Source organism: Palaemon carinicauda, chromosome 2 (assembly GCF_036898095.1).
Source record: "Palaemon carinicauda isolate YSFRI2023 chromosome 2, ASM3689809v2, whole genome shotgun sequence".
In the NCBI taxonomy this organism is placed as follows: domain Eukaryota; kingdom Metazoa; phylum Arthropoda; class Malacostraca; order Decapoda; family Palaemonidae; genus Palaemon; species Palaemon carinicauda.
Window position 1 is genome coordinate 140,399,771 of NC_090726.1, and position 20,000 is coordinate 140,419,770.

Here is a 20,000-nt window from a genome sequence, read left to right on the forward strand (position 1 = left end):
ATGACGTCACAGCCTTATCCTTAGGCTGAAAGTCTGTCTTGCTTTTTTACAAAGAATGATAAGTGAATACTTTCTTTTGAAGTATTAAGTTATAAATTAAATTAAAGGATTGTTATTTTAAGAAAATTTTATTCTTTTAATAGTTTTTTCTTTAGATAATATTCGATCTGTTTGCAAAGATTAACTAGCGTTCAGTTTATATTTGTTACGCAGTTGTCAGTATCGTTACAATTTTACGATATTTTATAGTGATTTTTATGAATAATACATTCTTCTTACATCTCAAGTTTTTAAGTTGTACTATATAAAAGGAACATTTTATTTTGCAGTTAATTGGTCCTTTCAGTATTTTACCTTAGTCAGAGATTAAAGGAAGTTACAGTTCAGTTAATGTTTATACGATGCAGTATTTTTTACAATCAATGTAGCGCATGATTCTATGTATCTTTGTTTACTTGGTGGTCTTTGGAATACTAAAATTGTTCGTGTATTAATTGTAGATGTTCTTATGGGTACGGGTGATAATTCGCCTTTTATTGGAACCCCTTAATTTAAGGGTTTATTTTAATTTATAAATATATTTATAAAGGTAATATTTAATATTTTGTTGCATTTATATGGGATTCAGTGATGTTTGCATTCCCATTCAAACTATTGACAGAATTGCAAGTCTCTCTCTACGGAGTTCATTTCGTTTGAGAGAGCGTTTTCAGATAATTGTGAAAATATCTTTTTACCAAAGAGTAATTTGCAAATTTTTTAGTGCTTAATTAGGCAGTGAATTTTATTCAGTGGAGAGTGCTTCTATTCGAACCTGTCGTTATCCTAGCCTTAGACCTCTGTCAAGCTCCCGGACCCATGGGAGAAGTAAAGTCGAACGGCAAAAGGAATCGAGAGGGTAGCCAGGCGTTACAGTCTAAGACCCGAACAGAAGTCCTCTCAAGCGTTTTCTGTCGATCCCCAGAACGCTCACCCTCGCTATAGATAAGGCGAGTTATTAGTGTTTTCAAACATTATAAGCGCACTTCAGGCGCTAAGCTGAAAACAAAATTAGATTCGTTCTGCGTGTGTTACGTTTCATGCGGCGCGGATGTAGGGCCGCCGCGTCCACCTGATGGGTGTCGTCTCCCGACAGTGGGAAGCGCTGTGGGATTGACGAAGATAATGTTGCATACGTTTCGCCTAAGGTTGATCCTTGATCTTTGCTGTTAGATATGAAACAGCAACTATCTTCGTTTATGCAGTTGGCTGTCACGATTCCGGTCTTTGACGTGGTCGCACAGGCGACGTGTCTTTAACGGTAATGACTCGTTGTCGCACAGGCGGCCTACCAGCCGCAATGTTCAATGGTGGGAGAAGGTGGATTCATCACTTCGATTACCTGCTCAACGCCAACCGACCGCTCATAGCGCCTAGTATCAGTCTATTCAGGCACGCTGACATTTGCCAGGCATCAGAGCATTCTACCAAGCGACATGACACAGCAGAGCCGGCTAAGCGTCAGCGGAACGGTGCGTCAACGGAAGCGGAACGTCAACGGAGCGGAGCGTCGGCGTCAGTATGGATGCTTCAGCGTCAGTGTGGACGCTTCAGCATCAGTGTGGACGCTTCAGCGTCTGTGTGGACGCTTCGCTACTTATGACAATAGACTTTGATGTCTGCCTGACCATGACCGTCTAGCGTTGAGTCATTGTTGCTCCAGGCTCTATATTAAGAAATAAATCTTAACTAGAAAGATATTATATTCTTGGACCAAGGCCTGCTGAGCTAATTCTTGGTTGGGAGAACTAGAATTAAAACCTCTAAGCATTGAGGTCTGAATTCAGAATCCTAAGGAGTGGATTCCTAGGAATCAAGACTTCTCTTCCTAGGATAGAGTATTGTAGGAGGAAGGGAATAACTTTCAGAAACTCATGAGAGTTTGTTCCGTAACTGGAATACAAACCACGCTATTTAAAGTGGGTAATTACTCTCGGCGTAGCTGAAAGGACGAGCCATTAGAATTTTAACGAGGGTTTACTACCCCACCGCTAGTTAGCGGGGGTTAGGGAGGGTAGTTTGCTACCCTCCCCCCTCACACACCTGTGTTGTAAGCCCACTTTGCTATCAGCTCGGGTGCTAGTCGGACGTGCCTGCTGTCACCCTCGCCTACACGACAGCCATTTAATCTATGCTTTTTGCTTTTTCTTTTCTAGAGTGTTGTGAAGTTGGCCTCTACAATGCGGAAGTGCCCTGGGTTACCTGAACACCATTGTGGGACCTTCATGTCGTCAATAGACACGGATCGACACACCTTATGCCCTTATTGTAGGGGTCAACGGTGTGATAGTGGTAACGTATGTATTGAATGTAGGGAGTGGTCTACTTCCCAGTTGGAGAGGTTTTCCCGGCGCCGGAAGAAGAAGTCCAAATGGGATATTTCTCCTTCAAAGGTTTCTTTGAAGAAGGAAAATCCTAAGGGCTCTTCTTCCGTGGCCCAAACCTCCTCCGAAGCTCCCACTCGGTCGGCTTCTCGCGAGAGGCCATACTGTTGTTGACCGAGCTCGGGGTTTGGGAGAGGGAGTTGCCTCCCATAGCGAGGCAGCTTCTCCTCCTCCCCCGGGGGAGGATTTAATTATTTCTCCTTCTGTTGATGCAAATAATGATGATCTTTTGCAGCTTTGGGCTTCCTTGGGGCTTCAGGGCTCGCCCTCCAAGGAAGCCCTGTTTGACATGATCAGGTTGGGAGCAGCTGTCAAACAGTCACCGGCGGTAGCAGAGGTTGACCCTTTGTCTATTGTTGAGGCTGTTGTGGCAGAGGCTTCCAATGAGTGTTCAAACCCCTGCTCCTGTTATAGCTGAAGGCTTAGTTCCCACCTCCAAAAATCCTTCGAGGGAGGAACTAAGTCCAACGGTCTCTCCTGCGGGTGATTCTCCCCCCCCCCCTGGGGGAGTTCACTGACAAAGACTCCTCTTCAGAGGACTGATGATGGTTTGCCTGCTGCTCCCAGAGGATGTATAAGACGTAAGGCTCGCCTTCCTCTTCGTCGCTGAGGTCTTCCTTCTCCTCACAAGGGTGTTAGGAGGCGCCTCTTCGGATCTTCATCCTCGCAGTTCCCCGCAGAGGAACCTCGTCCTTCAGCTACCGTTCCTGCTACTTCTTTGGACCTAGACCTCTCCGCAGATCGTTCGCGATCTCCTTCTCCTGCCAGACCTGCTGACCTGCCCTCGCCCTTCCTGGCTGCAGATGCGCTGTGGGTGCCCACCCATCCCGTTTTCCAATGGGCACCGGTCCCTTCGGGGCAAAAGGGGCTTTCACACATTGTGTGTAAGTCCCTTAAGCGCCAGTTTTCCCTTGTGTGCCAACGTTCTCCTGCGCGCCAGCGTGCTAGCGCCTTCCTGTTGCAGACTCGTCTCGCCAGCGCTCACCTGCACGCCCATGATCTCCTGTATGCGCACGATCTCCTGCTCGCCCGGCAGTTCCAGAGACTACGCGCCCACGATCTCCTGCTCGGCAGCGGACCTCTGCGCGCCCTCAGCCTGATGCACACCATGGACGCCTTCGGTCTCCTGCTCGTCAGGGCTCTCCTGTTCATGAGCGATCTCCTGTGCGCCAGCGCTCTCCTGCTCGCCAGCACTCTCCTGTTCATGAGCGATCTCCTGTGCGCCAGCGCTCTCCTGCTCGCAATCGCTCTCCTGCTCGCCAACGCTTGCCCGCTCGCCTGCTCGCCCTCAATCTTCGGATCAGGGCTCCAGAGGGAAGTCTTCATCCTCCCCTGCTCACGCGCCAACGCGCGCCCTCTCCCACGCGCAAACGCGCACCCTCGCCTACGCGCCATCGCTCGCCCGCGCTCCATCGCTCGCCCGCGCTCCATCGCTCGCCCGCGCGCCATCGCTCGCCCGCGCGCCATCGCTCGCCCGCGCGCCATCGCTCGCCCGCGCGCCATCGCTCGCCCGCGCCATCGCCCACGCGCGCCCTCGCCATCGCCCACGCGCGCCCTCGCCATCGCCCACGCGCGCCCTCGCCATCGCCCACGCGCGCCCGAGCAATTTCCCGCCTCCGAGCTAGGCAATGGCCTATCGCGCGAGCGCGATGCCCAGCGCGTTCCCACACGAGATCCTGCAGTACAACGCGCAGTCAAGTCATCCTTATCGTGTTCCCCCCCCCCAGTAAGCGCAGGACAGTGCGCTCAACGAGGGAGGGAAATCTCCGGACAGGTCCAGAACCATTTCTCCCACAGCTTCTTCCTTTCAGGCAGACCCTGTTGTAGTTTCCACTCCTAGGGATCTTACGATCCCCTTCCCTCCAGACGGTGTCTCTGACAGCGCAGCTGTCAGTCGCCAGCCCTGGTTTGGGCCCTTGATCAGAGCGGTTGCGCAGGCTTTCAAGCCCGCTTTCTCTGAACTAGGCCTCAAATTCGCGGCAATCTCGGCCCCCCTGAAGTGGAAGAGAGGAGTGGACGACGTGGTAACTTCTCCAAGGGCGAAACTGGCTCCTCGGAAGTCGTCGAGGAAGACTCCCTCCCCTCCCCAGACTTTCTCTCCATCCCCTGTGGATGAGGATTTTCCGTCCTCAGGGGATTCACGGCAGGTGAGGTGTTCTCCCATCGCACCAATGGGAAAAACCCCGCCTCGCACTGAGAAGTCTCCTCGGGTGGAGGTGGAGAAGAGCCCCCCACCATCTTTGTTGGAATCCTGCATCCCTCCCAGGAGGGAGTCGAAGGACTCCAAGACGATTCCTAAATCTTCTTCGAGGATCAGACCAGAGCCAGCTAAGCCCGCGGAGAACATCCACAAGTCCCCCCAAGAAGAGCCTTTGGGGACTGGAGACCTTGCTGCTAGTCCATCAGGAGGAGAGCCGCAAGAGTTGGAGCATGCCTTCTGGCAAGTTCTGACTCTGATGAGGAACCTTAACGGATTCTTGGATCCAGAGATTCCTCTTCGAGAGAGCAAGGACACGGTTCTGGACTGATCTCTTGGTACCCAGAAGCCCCCTAAAGCCAGCGTGGCTTTGCCTTGGTCCCAGGGGGTCAAGAGTGCCAGAGATAAGGTCGAGAGCCAGCCGTTCCAGTGCCGGAAACAAACTCCTCCCACCTCCTCGTGTCCACCAGAGGAGGTACTTCGAGATCGTGGAGGAGTCCTGTTTAGCTCTTCCCCTCCACCACTCTGTGGAAGAGCTCTCCAGGGGAGTCCCTCTCGAGAGAGACTCCAACCGGCCAGTGTCGTTCTCAGCCTCGGAGATCCTCTGCCAGGAGAAGGTAGCGAAGTGTGGAATGCAGGCCACTTCGTGGCTGGATATCTGGCTAGGATCTCTTGGCATCCTGATATGATCCGAAGACTTGTGTAAGGAGAGTATCAGGAAGGCCTTGGAGACCTTCCTCCTTTCAGGCACTCGTACCATCGAGTTTCTGGCCCACCAAGTCTCGAACTTGTGAGCTAATACTATCCTGAAACGCCGAGATACGGTGTCTGAAAGATTTAACTCGAAGGTCCCCAACACCGAGGTCAGCAAGCTCAGACATTCCTCCCTTTTGGGGAGTGGTCTGTTTGAGCCGAAAGATGTAGAGCAAGCGGCTGAGAGGTGGAGGAAGTCCAACCAGGATTCCCTCCTCCAGAGGGCTTTAACATCAAAGCCCTATAAGCCTCCAGCACCTCAACAACCTCGCCCTGCAAAGACGACGAAGCCGGCAGTAGCAGCAAAGGCAACGGTGTCCAAACAGCCCTTTCCCGTCAAAGACAGGAAAGGCAAGAAGTCCTCCAGGGGAGGCAAAAATCGTACGGGGAGTGACCGAGGCCGCAAACGCTAGGATTGGCAGTCCCCCCCGCATGTCCACCAGTGAGGGGATGCCTTCATAGTTGCGAGGACAGGTGGCAGCAACTCGGGGCTGATTCCTAGACGGTCTCCGTGATCAGCTAAGGATATCGCGTCCCGTTCATAACATCTCTACCTCCCCTGACAGCGAATCCAGTGTCGTTGAGCTCTCTTGCCATGGGATCGGCAAGAGGGCAAGCCCTTTGGGCAGAAGTCGAGACCATGTTGAAGAAGGGCGCTCTCCAAGAGATCGTCGACGGGTCCCCAGGCTTCTACAGTCGACTCTTTCTTGTAAAGAAGGCGTCTGGAGGCTGGAGACCAGTCATCGACCTCTCAGCTCTGAACAGGTTTGTCAAGCAGACCCCGTTCAGCATGGAGACGGCAGACACGGTCAGACTCGCAGTGAGACCGCGAGACTTCATGTACACACTGGATCTGAAGGACGCGTACTTCCAGATCCCAATCCATCCGTCTTCAAGGAAGTACTTAAGATTCAGCCTAGACAACAAGATCTACCAGTTCAAGGTGCTGTGTTTCGGTCTCTCCACAGCACCTCAGGTTTTCACCAGAGTGTTCACCCTGATATCTTTGTGGGCACACAGGATCGGCATTCGTCTCCTCCATTATCTGGACGACTGGCTGATCCCAGCAGACTCGGAGTCAACCCTTCTTCGACATCGAGACAAACTTCTGGGGATTTGCCAAGATCTAGGGATCATGGTAAATCTCGAGAAGTCTTCTCTGCTTCCTACCCAAAGACTGGTACATCTAGGCATGATATTGGACACCAATCTCCACAAAGCCTTCCCATCAGACGACAGGATAGCAAGGCTGAGGAAGGTCGCAAGTCCTTTCCTCAGACGAGACGAACTCCCAGCCCAGTCGTGGTTACGTCTCCTCGGCCATCTCTCATCCTTGGTCCGTTGTTACGTCTCCTCGGCCATCTCTCATCCTTGGTCCGTCTAGTTCCCAACGGTCATCTCAGAATGAGATCCCTGCAATGGCGACTCAAGTCCCGGTGGAGTCAAGGACACGATTCCCCGGACGCCTTGATCCCCATGGGTCTCGCGGAATGGACGGACCTTCAGTGGTGGGTGGCAGACAAGAACATATGAAATGGAGTGGATCTTCTCGTCTTCCCCCCGGATTTGATGCTGTTTTCGGACGCCTCAAAGAAAGGGTGGGGGCCCCACGTTCTGAACCACAGGACCTCAGGCCTATAGTCAGAATCAGAAAAATGCCTCCATATAAATCTGCTAGAAATGAAGGCCGTTTTTCTGGCCCTTCAACAGTTCCAACAGCACCTGGCGGGTCACTCTGTGGCGGTGATGAGCAACAACACCACAGTAGTGGCTTACATCAACAAGCAGGGAGGTACCTTTTCAGAACAGCTATCCCATCTTGCAGTAGAGATACTGAGATGGACCGAAGTCCACTCGATTCCACTTTTGGCTCGCTTCATTCTGGGCAAAAGGAATGTGCTCGCCGACAGTCTGAGCAGAGCGTCTCAGATAGTGACTACCGAGTGGTCTTTGGATCGTCAAGTAGCCAACAAAGTCCTGACTTTGTGGGGTTCCCCGACTGTGGATCTGTTTGCGACAGCGTTGAACTTAAAACTGCCGCTGTATTGCTCTCCAGTCCCGGATCCCAAGGCTCTCTGGCAAGATGCTTTCCAACAACGGTGGGACAACATCGACGTATACGCCTTTCCCCCGTTCTGTCTGGTGAGGAGGGTACTCAACAAGACCAGACTATCGGTCAACCTCTTGATGACTCTCATAGCTCCGCTGTGGCATCAGGCGGAATGGTTCCCTGACCTTCTGCAACTCCTTACGGGTCTCCAAGAGAACTCCCTCCGCGACACGAGCTACTCAAACAACTACACGCCAACATCTTTCACAAAGCCGTAGCTTCGCTTCGGCTTCACGCCTGGAGACTATCCAGCATCTCCTCGCAGAGAGAGGATTTTCGCAACAAGTTGCGGAAAGGATGTCTGGACACCTGCAAAAGTCATCCGCAGGGGTCTACCAGGCAAAGTGGAGAGTTTTCTGTGGTTGGTGTCGTGGAAGGGGTATCTCTCCACTCTATGCCACTATTCCAGCAATAGCGGAGTTCTTCGTGCACTTGCGAGAAGAAATACGCCTTTCAGTTTCGGCAGTGAAAGGCTATTGCTCAGCCTTAAGTCTAGCCCTCAGGCTCAAAGTAGTGGACATTTCTTCTTCGCTGGAACTTTCCCTACTCATACATAGTTATGAACTTCCCTGCCCTCAGTCAGAAGTGAGACCTCCTCCATGGAACGTTGTTCGAGTTCTCAGGTCTCTTAAGAGACCTCCCTACGAACCATTACGCCAGGCTTCAGATCGCCACCTGACTTGGAAGATGGTGTTCCTACTAGCTTTGGCATCACCCAAGCGAGTTAGTGAACTTCATGGTCTCTCATATGACATCGCCCATTCAAGGGGATGGGGTGAGGTAACGTTCAACTTCCTCCCTGAGTTTATTGCTAAGACTCAGAATCCGGGAGTGCCGGACCCCCGGTTCAACTCCTTCCGGATTTTGAGTCTTCGTTCCGTAACAGATGACCCAGACCATCTCCTACTGTGCCCAGTAAGAAGTCTGAGGATATATCTGAAAAAGAACAGCTGCAGTTCGTCCCCAAGTGCAGGCATTGTTTGTTAGCACTGGGAGATCGAAGAGGAGGGTTACCAAGAACACCATCTCAGCATGGATTTGAAAGGCAATCCATCTGTCCCTGAATCCTGGCCCTCCTCCATCACGTTGCCCTAGAGCTCATGATATCAGGGGAGTAGCTATGCCCTGACCTTCAAGAAGAACTTCTCAGTGATGCAGGTTCTACAAGCAGGGGTATGGAAGCGTCAAACGACCTTCACAGCCCACTACCTGCAAGACGTGACTCTCAGGAGGCTCGATACGTTCTCTATCGGCCCTGTGGTGGCTGCACAACAGCTGGTTTAAACCTCAGGCTCCTTAATGGACAAGTAGCAGAAGGTTGAGGGCATTGTTACCCGGTTTTAGTCTGCATGAAAGAAAAGGTATGTCTGGCCCTTATTCTTTTCTTCATCCTCCCCTCTCTTGAGGAAAGCAGCATCCTGGGTTCTCTGCACAGCTGACCTCAAACCACTGCAGGTAAACCATGTTCCCTTGTGTTCCTAGTATTAAGTTAATACTGTCGCGTCCCCATACCCTGACGAGGTGGTATTGGGAGAGTCCTAGCCTAAAGTTTCCATCTAAAGAACTTCAGGTCAACTTCCTAGGACGAGTCACACATTTTCCTTCACACACAGCTTATGTAGGCCGCAGCCCTTGCATTGTAAGGAGCGAGCAAGGTGCAGGGACTCTTTATTGTTGAGTGCTGACACACTCAGATAATGAGTCCCCGGGCAAAGCCAAAAGCCAGTATGGCTGGAACTTATTCCACCCTTCCTAAGGGTTAAGTCACCCACTTTAAATAGCGTGGTTTGTATTCCAGTTACGGAACAAAGGACAAATTCGGAGATAATTTGTATTTTTCCTAACTATACAAACCTTAGCTATTTAATCAAACTTGCCTGCCAGCCCTGTCCCCCATGAAGTCCTACCTCTAAGCAAAGTGAACTTATCACACAGGTGTGTGAGGGGGGAAGGTAGCAAACTACCCTCCCTACCCCCCCGCTAACTAGCGGTGGGGTAGTAAACCCTCGTTAAAATTCTAATGGCTCGTCCTTTCAGCTACGCCAAAAGTAATTACCCACTTTAAATAGCTAAGGTTTGTATAGTTAGGAAAAATACAAATTATCTCCGAATTTGTAATTTTTCTGAAGAATTTCCCTTTTATTTTATACCTGCTGCTTCTCGTTCTGACTTCAGAGTTTTTGCTAGTTGCGTTGATGGTGTCTCGATTTATTTTATTTTTATTACTAGGCAGGCTACAACCCTAGTTGAGAAAGCAAGATGCTTTAACTCAAAGGGCTCTATAGGGAAAGATGGCTCAGTAAGGAAATAAGAAAATAAGTAAATAAATAAATTAACATTAAATCATTCTCAGAAAAGTAACGAACCTTACTGTAGAGTTTGATGCAGCGCCTGCAATTGCAACAGCAGGAAGTGCAATAAGGCCTTTATGAGAATAGAGCGTAAGAGTATATCTCCCATCACGGGCAGATCTTTTATGATTTAATGTATTATGTTTAAAAACGCTCTTGTTTAGTGACTCGTAAACATACCACAGTGCACTGGTGGTGGTGTTTGTTCGTGTTCGTTTCACTCCTAGCCCTACACGTCTTCCTTACTTTCCAACCCCTGGAAGAAGGAAGGTCGGTAGGCCGAGGTACATCGTGGACCTTGTGCATTAAATGTATGTTCCACCGAGCTATCCTGTTGATGCAGTCCAAGACATTCCCTCCGCTTTGGAATGATGAAGTAAAGCTCTTTTCTTCGCCTACGATTGTCCAACTATGACGTCACAACCATGTGACATAGTCTCTTGAGAAGAGCGAAGTTTGAATGTCTTGAAGCGATCAGTTCCTCATCGCTATGGTATCACAGATCTTGCAACTTTTTTTGCGTAAAAGGACAGAGTTCCCTGACGAGGATGACGTTCTACATTTTCTCTTTCTACTAGACTAGGAAGTTACTCGTCATGTATGCACGCGAACAGAACTTACCCTCGCAGCAGGTGTGTCGCGATGCTTAAACTGGAAGCAATCGGGAGTGGTTGTCTTCCACGAGAGAAGTGGAAGTCAGACAAGTCGCATACATCCTAGCTCTTCCTCTGGAATCTCACGCACTTTCAGGGAGGAAAGAGTTTGTCCTTGTTGAAGGATTCAAAACCTAGACTTGGTAGTCATCAATCAATACGTCCAAGACCTTTCAGGAGTCGTATGTTTTCTAATAACTTATCCTGCAGTAACTGATGTTCGCCGGAAGTTTTTCTTTTCGAAAGAAGGCGACGTGTCAGCACCAAAATCGTGTAAGGCACATAGTTCTTTGGGAGAGAAGGTGCTCAGTTTGCTTCTATACATGCTTCTTCTCCTTTCCCCAGTTTGGGGAAATGTCTAATACTGTACTTTCTTCTGGGGTCTAGCGACTACTGTTGACGGTATCTCACAGCATTGGATACGTTTTTGTCGCGCACAAGGCGCGCTGGAAATGTCATAGGAACTCTCCTAGGTTGCTCACGGGACTGCGGTTGATGATCTCTCACAGCCTTCGCTCACGCTTGAGTTGGCGCACACGCTGCCCCGCGAGTGTACGTTTGGTCTGAGCTAAAAGAGGTCAATTTCATCTCTTTTTAGCTTTTACGATTCTCGCGGGGGGGGGGGGGGGGGGAGGGATTTCTCCTAAAAGAGTCTAAGGACTACCATAGACCAAAGAAATGGTTTTCCGTTAGTATCAGACAGCGTAGTTCTCCATGCTCAGCAACGCTTCCTCGCAGAGATATGCTCGTGTTACGGGAAGCGTTAGAGCAGACGCTTGTAGCAGCCGGGTCTTACAGCAGACGTCACGCTGACACAGACGCCAATTCTGGTCTCTCCCTCACACAGTCGCAGACACAGACGTCAGTCTGGTCGTATGTTGGACGCTGACAGTCAAAGTTGGTCCTTTCAACAAGTTGTCCCATCTTCGCAGTCTGTGGGACACGCAACTACCACTCATGCAGACGCATGCTACACACGGACAACTCGGCAAACAGGTCAATCTGAAATCTTAAGCAACCTAGATGCATGTGTCAGCCTGGACATATGCTGGATAAGGTCAGGCAGGGTTTTCCCGCATCAGGATAGACTAACAGTTGTTTCTTTGTGCCACTGACCGGACGCGATGCTGTCGCCTCGCAGCACGCTGTGGATTTACAATAGGCGGGACGCACACAGAGCGCTGTATCCACACGACAAGATGAACGCATACAGCACGCTGACACCTTACGGCAATGCAAGCACATGCGACATTATGGTCGCATGCTAGACGCATACAGTCAAGTCTTTTTCTCACAGCAGTATGGACAGACTGTTGTCTCTCCTTCGCGTCTCTCTGGCCACGCAGCTAACGCTCCCTCGTGTCAAGTTTTTGGCTTTAAGTATGTTGAAATCTCGCTGGTTACACGCGATCAGGTCTTAACCGCACAGCATGAGGTTCATGTTGTTGATGCTTCTTTTCAACAAGCCTAGCTTAATATCGGTTTCTTGCGACCGATCTGGATGCGTTTCGGGAGGGGGTCTATATCTTGACACTCTCTCACGACATGTTGAGCATATGCAGCATACTGGAACCATATTGAACTCATGCTAAGACCATGCTGGGTTCATGCTGGAAGCATGTCACTAGGCCGTTTCCCCGTGTCAGGATCACAAATGCTTTATTTCAAACCATCAAGCTTTAGGTCTAGCTGCCTCCATTATTTCGGAAAACCCCTAAGATCTGGAGGGTTGTTCGAAGGAGACAGCTGAGGCTATCGCTTGTACAAAGGACCTGTGCCTTAAGGTTTTGCAACCCAAATAGAAGGCTTTATGGACTGGTGTAGAGCTAAAGCAGTCTCTTCATTTAGTAATTCTAGAACACAAGTGGCCTATTTCTTCTTAGACCTTAGAAGAAAACACATTTTTTCCTCCTCGACCATCAAAGGGTACAGGAGTATGCGGGCAGCTGTCTTCAGACTCAGAATATTGGATCATTCTAATAAAGACCTTATAGATCTTCTCAGATCATTTGAGATGACTTGGAAGTGTCTGAAAGATTCGCCAGCCTGAAATTTAGGGGTCGTTTCTGGAATTTCGCGGCGGTATTGACAGATTCGAGCCTGTACACTTGGTTTCTTTTTTAAGGCCTAACTTTGGAGACTTTCTGAGTAAGTCTACCATAGTTGAGAGTCAGTGAAGTTCACTCTTTCAGCAAGAACATGGACTTCACAATGGTTAAGCCATAGGTACCTTGCAACCTGGATTCTTGGTCATTAACAAACGTCCTTCTCATCATGGCCTAAATCTTTCGGGATCACTATCCTCTCGATTTTGGTTTGTGAAGGGCTGAGAAGAATTTTTTGCCCAGTTAAAACGATGAAGTTTTGTCAGGACAAGACCAAAGAAGTTAAGAGTCTATTCATGACTCTTTGGTGCATGGTCAAAGAAGCCTGCGCTATCTGTGTCTAAAACGCTCTATCATCTCTTATATACTTTAATTACAAAGGTTCTTTCACACTGTTGTGTGATAGATCATAAGATGTCGAAAGAGTAAAGACTCATGAAGTGAGAGCTGTGGAAGCTTCTGTAACTTTTAAACTAAACTGTTCTCTGCAAAGCATCGCGTATACAGCCTTGTGAAGGGGTAATCCTGTATTTGCCTTGCATTACTTATAACGTATCCAGTCTCTTTATGAGGACGTCTACGTTTTGGGATCACTCGTAACAACGGGTGCAGTAGTAGGTGAAACATCCACCACTACATTTCCCTAAATTTCTTGTACCCCTGTTCTTCTCTTGGAACTGTTATATATGTTTTTTATGATTGTACGTGAAGATTGGTCGGCAATCTTCCGCAATCTTTGATCTAGTCAGGTGGTCATTTTGTTCCTAGAGAGTGCCCGGAACAAGGGTATTAGTTGAGGTCCTGTCATGTTATAGGTTATTGAACCGCTTGACAGCTCCTAGAGATCATCAGCCCCCTGGGTGGACCGCTGGATCTTCTAAGGATAGCAGACAAAATGAGGCAAGAGCATTGCTGTTAGCTTCCTTATCAGGTGAGAGAACCTTTAAAGTTGTTTATGTAATTCTTAAGTGAATTTCCAGTTATGTGTCAATCAGCCATTCTTATATAATCAGCGGGTAAGTTTTATATTTAAAAATGATATTTTCATAATAGAATAAATTTTTGAATATACTTACCCACTGGTTATATAAGTTAAAAACCCATCCTCCTCCCCTTTAGAGACCATGGGGCATGGAAAATCTGAAGTGGTTTGGTATAGTTCTACCTGTAGTACCGCGAGGGTGCTAGTGTACACCTGGCATATCTGCGATAAGCCGCGCGAGATTTTGAATTTTCTGCCGGGGCGTCCAGGGACTTCAGCCATTCTTATATAACCAGCGGGTAAGTATATTCAAAAATTTATTTTATTATGAAAATATCATTTTACAATGAAAATATCAGTGTAATATTTTATAAAATTATTTTTATGAATAGAATTTACCTGGCAGTTATATATATATATAGCTAATGTCTGACTTTCGGCAGAATTTTTCAAAACGCGGCAACCGCCTTGTGGTGGTTGTGAGGTTAGGTGGTTAACACCCCTCACAGGGTGGTACGAGGAATCATTCCCGTTTTCTGTTCTTCAGTTCATCTCTGCCGGCTGGATCGATAACACGTTGGTCCGTCATTAAGAGTTTTTCTTCGCTTTTCCTGTTTCGCTGTACCAGTCTGCTATTTGGTGAAGTACACTGATTTGGGGATTTGGCAATGGTGTTTTTGTTATTTCTTTGCTTTTTTGCTGTTATCATTATGAGTGATAAAATTCAATTCCGTGTCTGAGCGAATGAGGAATGTATGGTAAGGTTACCGAAAATGGCTGTAGACCCTCACACCGTGTGTTTGAATTGTAGGGGTTTTGAATGTGCCGTTAATAATAGGTGCGGGGAATGTAAGATTTTGAGTGAAAAGGATTGGTTGGTTATGAAGCGCTATGTGCGTAAACCAGAGCTCGATAGAGTTAGGAGAGCTTCTAGGTCTAAATCTAAGTCTGTTAGTGGGAAAGAAGACAAACTTAGTGTAGATTTATCCTTTGATCCTATAATTAATTCCTCTTTGGAAGTTGATCCTTCCCTTGAGTTAGTAACTCCTGCCCCTTCTACAGGATCCATATCTGCGGATGACCCTCGGTACGCTAAGATGGCTGCCGAGTTGAAGGCCATTAAAGAACAATTTGCGGCCTTTAAAGGTAAGAAAAGTGAAAGTGATTTTAGTGCTTGTGAAAGTGCAGTGGAGGTGGCGACTGACCGAACCTGTCATTACCCTAGGTCTAGACCTCTACCAAGCTCCCAGGACCAAGGGAGAAGGTACGTCGACAACCGAAAGGGGGTGAGAAGTACGTACCCTCGATCAGCCGTCGCCTCAGACAGTCCTGTTGCCTATTCCCAGGCTGTTCTTGACCGTCACGGAAAAGACGTGTCGGATGTGTTGATTTCTTCTCCGAATCCCTCTCCCAGACGTAAATGGAAGTTTGAAGCGTCAAGACCTACGAAGAGGAGGTGGAACCGCGACGAACTGTCTCGTTCTATCTCTCCCGGTTTTAGCAGCTATGAACCTTGTCCGTTGGAGGAGAATTTAGACTCCATGCCTGTGAAAAGGACGAAGTCGAAGTCTGCAAGTCAGCATAAAGCAGCCGAAGATCCTTCTCCTTCTACAAGTGTTATTCATCAGCCCTCTCCTTCGGGACCGCAAGACACAGCAGAAGTTGCTAAATCCTTTATGTCTGTCATGCAGGAACAACTTTTTACGTTAGTTCAAGCGTTTAGCCGCCTTCACGCCCAGTCTGATAGACGTAAAGACGACTCGTTGCCTATTAAGAAGTCAACTTCTAAGAGGGGATGGAGTTCCTCTCAACGCCAGGACGATACCTCCTCTCTTTCGGCGCCAGGACGATGCCGGTATGCTTACGCAGGATGATACTTCCTTTCGTCGCCAGGACGATACCTCCTCTCGTCGCCAGGATGATACTGCCTCTCGTTCTCGACGCCAGGATGATACCGTCTCTCGTTCTCGACGCCAGGATGATACCGCCTCTCGTTCTCGACGCCAGGACAACTCTGCATCTCGGTCTTGGCGCCAGGACGATACCAACCTGCTTTCTCAGGACGATACTGCCTCTCGTTCCCAGGACGTTAACAGCTCTCGGCGTAAGGACTCCTCCCCCTCTCACCTTCGGGACTCTTCCTCCTACCGCACCAAGTACTCTTCTAGCGCTCGGCACCAGGACAATACCTCCTCCCGGCGCTAGGACGACTCCTACGCTCGGCGCCAGGGCGCAGGCTGTTCTCGGGGTCTAGCTTCTTGCAGCCCTCTTTTGCAGGACGATTCCTTTGATTTGCCGTTGTCGGATTCTAAGGAGCCTTCTTCTCGTTCGAAGGATGTTGCAGATGTGGATCAGGATCTCGAGGAGGTCTCTGATGATGATGATAAACCTGCTGACGCTGCCGGAGATTACAAAGTTCTCTCTCGCTCCCTTCTTGAACTTTTTGGAGAGGAATTTCAACTTGCTGCTCCGCAATCTCCTCAATCCCAATTTAGCAGAAAAAAGACCAAGAAACAGTCGGCCTTCATCAAGATGAAGCTGTCGATTTCTGCAAAGAAGGCTCTTTCGAAGATTGATGACTGGATGAAGGAACGGAGACAAGCAGTTAAGACTTCCTTCTCGTTTCCACCAGCTCATCTTGCTTCGAAGGCTGGTATGTGGTATGGGACTAGGGAACCTTTGGGTCTGGGAGTGCCTACCTCCTCCAAGCGTGACTTCTCTGGCATAGTGGACTCGACTAGAAGGCATGCTCTCAACTCAGCCAAGGTCATGTGGTCGATGTCGGAGCTGGATCATTTCATCAAAGGCATATTTAGAGCCTTTGGTTTTTAGTTTTTTATACTGGTCGCTTGGGACTCTGGCCAGGAAGACTGACCAGATGGAAGGAACTCGGGACCTAACCAGTATTATGTCCTGTATGGACAAGGCCCTTAGAGATGGGGCGAATGAGTTGGCTTCGCTGTTCTCAGCTGGAATCCTAAAGAAGAGGGCCCTGCTTTGCTATTTTACTTCAAGGTCTGTAACTGTTGCCCAGAAGTCTGAGCTTCTTTACGCCCCCCTGTCGCAACATCTTTTTCCTGAGGCCCTGGTGAGAGACATTACGCTTTCTCTGGCCCAAAAAGCCACCCAAGACCTGTTATCTCGTTCGGCTCGTAAGCCCTTGGCAGCCGCTCCTTCTTCTTCGAAATGGGAGGAAAAGAAATTCCAGCAGCCCTTTCGAGGCAGGACTTCAAGACCAGAATTTAGAGGAAGAAGGCAAGAATCAGGAGCAAGATTGTACAAAGGTTCGTTCAGAGCTCGCTCCAGAAAATGAAGTACATCTCCTCTAGACAGTGGGCGCAAGACTCAGGTTTTTGGCAGTCTTGGAAGAGAAGAGGGGCGGACACCTGGTCCCTCTCAGTCATCAAGGAAGGATACAAGATCCCCTTTCTGAAGAAACCTCCTCTCGCAGATACTCCGCTGGCCTTAGTAGCCCAGTACACAGATCCGGGGAAACAGAAGGCCCTCCTAGATTTAGTCGACCAAATGCTGGACAAGGGAGTGATAGAACTGGTTCGGGATCTATCCTCCCCAGGCTTTTACAATCGCCTGTTTCTAGTGCCCAAGAACTCGGGCGGATGGAAACCCGTCCTGGATGTCAGCTGTCTGAACGTCTTTGTGGAGAAGACGAAGTTTTCCATGGAGACGACTCAGTCTGTGCTGGCATCAGTACGTCCAGGGGACTAGATGGTGTCCCTCGATTTGCGGGACGCGTATTTCCACGTCCCCATCCATCCGACTTCAAGGAAGTACCTGAGTTTTGTAATGCAGGGCAAGTGCTTCCAAATCAGAGCGCTTTGCTTCGGTCTCAGCACGGCTCCTCAAGTCTTCACCAGGATAATGGTGAATATGTCAGGCTGGCTGCATCAAGAGGGGATAAGGATATCCTTTTATCTGGACGATTGGTTGATTCGTTCACGATCGAAGGAGAAATGTCTGGAGAATTTACGAAAGACTTTTATGATGGCTCAAGATCTAGGCCTGGTCATCAACAGGGAGATTTCTCAGATGAAGCCAAATCAGACTATTCTGTATTTGGGGATAGTTCTGAATTCAGTTCTTTTTCGTTCTTCTCCCTCACAGGAAAGACAGAGCAAGTGTCTCGAAAAAGTCCGAAGTTTCCTGGACAAGAAGAGGTGCTCAGCGAACGAGTGGATGAGTTTGCTGGGAACTCTCTCCTCCCTCGAGCAGTTTGTCTCACTGGGGAGACTCCATCTAAGGCCTCTACAGCACTTTCTTTCAAAAATGTGGAACAGAAAGATGCAGGAAGAATCCTTTTCCTTCCCCATTCCAGCAGAAGTCAAGGATCATCTGAAGTGGTGGCTGGATCCAGCCTTGTTGGGGGAAGGGATCTCCTTACACAAGAAGAACCCAGACCTAGTGTTGTTTTCAGACGCGTAGAGTCAGGTTGGGGGGCAACGCTAGGAAGCAAGGAGGTCTCAGGCTCTTGGGAAGGAAATCAGTTGGAATGGCACATCAACATCAAGGAGCTGATGGCCATTTTTCTGGGGCTAAAGGCCTTCAAAGACTCGGTGTCTGGGAAGATTGTGGAGGTCAACTCAGACAACACCACAGCTCTTGCATACATCAGAAAGCAAGGGGGAACTTACTCTCTGTCTCTGTTCGAAACAGCAAGGGAGCTCCTTCTTTGGGCAAAGGAGAACAAGGTAGATCTACTGACGAGGTTTGTACAGGGACAGAGGAATGTAAGGGCGGACATGCTCAGCAGGAAAGGGCAGGTCCTTCCCACAGAATGGACCCTCAACCAACAGGTCTGTCAGAATCTCTGGAGGCTGTTGGGGAGACCCCTAATAGACCTTTTCGCCTCCAACTTGAGCAAGAGGATCCCCAACTATTGCTCCCTGGTTCCGGACAAGGAGGCAATAGCGGTGGACGTTTTTTTGATGGATTGGACGGGGACGGACACAAATGCCTTTCCTTCGTTCAAGATCATCAATCTGGTAGTCAGGAAATTCGCCCTCCTCAATTCGGGACGAATGATCCCGGTAGCTCCTTTCTGGCCAACGAGAGAATGGTTCACGGAGGTGGTGGACATGTTGATGGACTTTCCAAAAAGCCTTCCTGCAAGTCCAAAGCTGCTCAGACAACCCCACTTCGAGAGGTATCATCAAAACCCCCTCGCTCTCAATCTGACTGCCTTCAGACTATCGAGAAGCTCGTCAGAGTGAGAGGATTTTCAGCGCAAGCTGTGAAAGCTATCGCCAGAGCGAGGAGGATCTCTTCACAGAGAGTCTACCAGTCCAAGTGGGAGACTCTTAGAGCTTGGTGTAGGAAGCACAAAGTTTCCTCATCCACTACCTCTGTGAGCCAGATTGCTGATTTTTTGTTGTACCTCAGGCAGGATGCTAAGCTGGCTTTGTCCACAATCAAAGGGTAAAAAAGCATTCTCGCTTCAGTCTGTCGGCATAGAGGCTTGGACTTGTCTCATGATAAGGACTTACATGACCTCGTAAAGTCTTTTGAGACCACCAAACAGGTTCAGTTGAAGCCCCCTTCTCGGAACCTTGATGTGGTTCTTAAATTTCTGTGCACCAAGAGATTTGAGCCCATCTCACAAGCTTCTCTTAGGGAGGTTACGAAGAAAACCCTCTTCCTTTTGGCCTTAGCAACAGCTAAAAGGGTCAGTGAAGTCCATGCAATTAAAAAGCAGGTAGGCTTCAATCTGAATGGGGCAGTTTGTGCCTTAAGAATAGATTTCCTCGCCAAGAACGAGAACCCGTCAAAGCCCTGGCCAAGGGCCTTTGAGGTTCCTAACTTGACTAACCTAGTGGGTCAAGAGTAAGATAGACTCCTCTGTCCAGTCCGAGCCCCTCAAAGCCTACTTGTCTCACACTAAAAATGTGAGAGGCTCTTCTAGCTCCTTGTGGTGTTCGGTGAAAGATCCTCAGAAGCCCCTTTCTAAGAACGCTTTGTCTTTTTTCCTGAGGGAAGTTATAAGAGAAGCGCATCTCTTGTGTGAGGAGGAACACTTCGGCCTTTTAAAAGTGCAGGCTCACGAAGTGAGAGCCATTGCGACCTTGCTTGCTTACCGCAAGAACATGTCGGTCAGACAAATTATGGATGCTACGTTCTGGAGGAGCAACTCTGTGTTCGCCTCTCATTACCTCAGAGAGGTGAGAGTGGATTATGAGAAATGCTATACCTTGGGCCCATACGTAGCTACGGCTTCTGTATTAGGAAAAGGAGTTACTACCTCCCCTCAACCTTAGTTTTGTATGCCTGTGTGTGGGTTGGTGTTTTTAATGGTTGTCTGAGGACGTCGACTTGTGTACAGTCACCTCAGTCTAGTTAGATAATTGATATCTACTTTGCAAAGGTTAGGTGGTTGGTTTTTGTAAGGATGCAGTTTTTAATATATGGGCAATA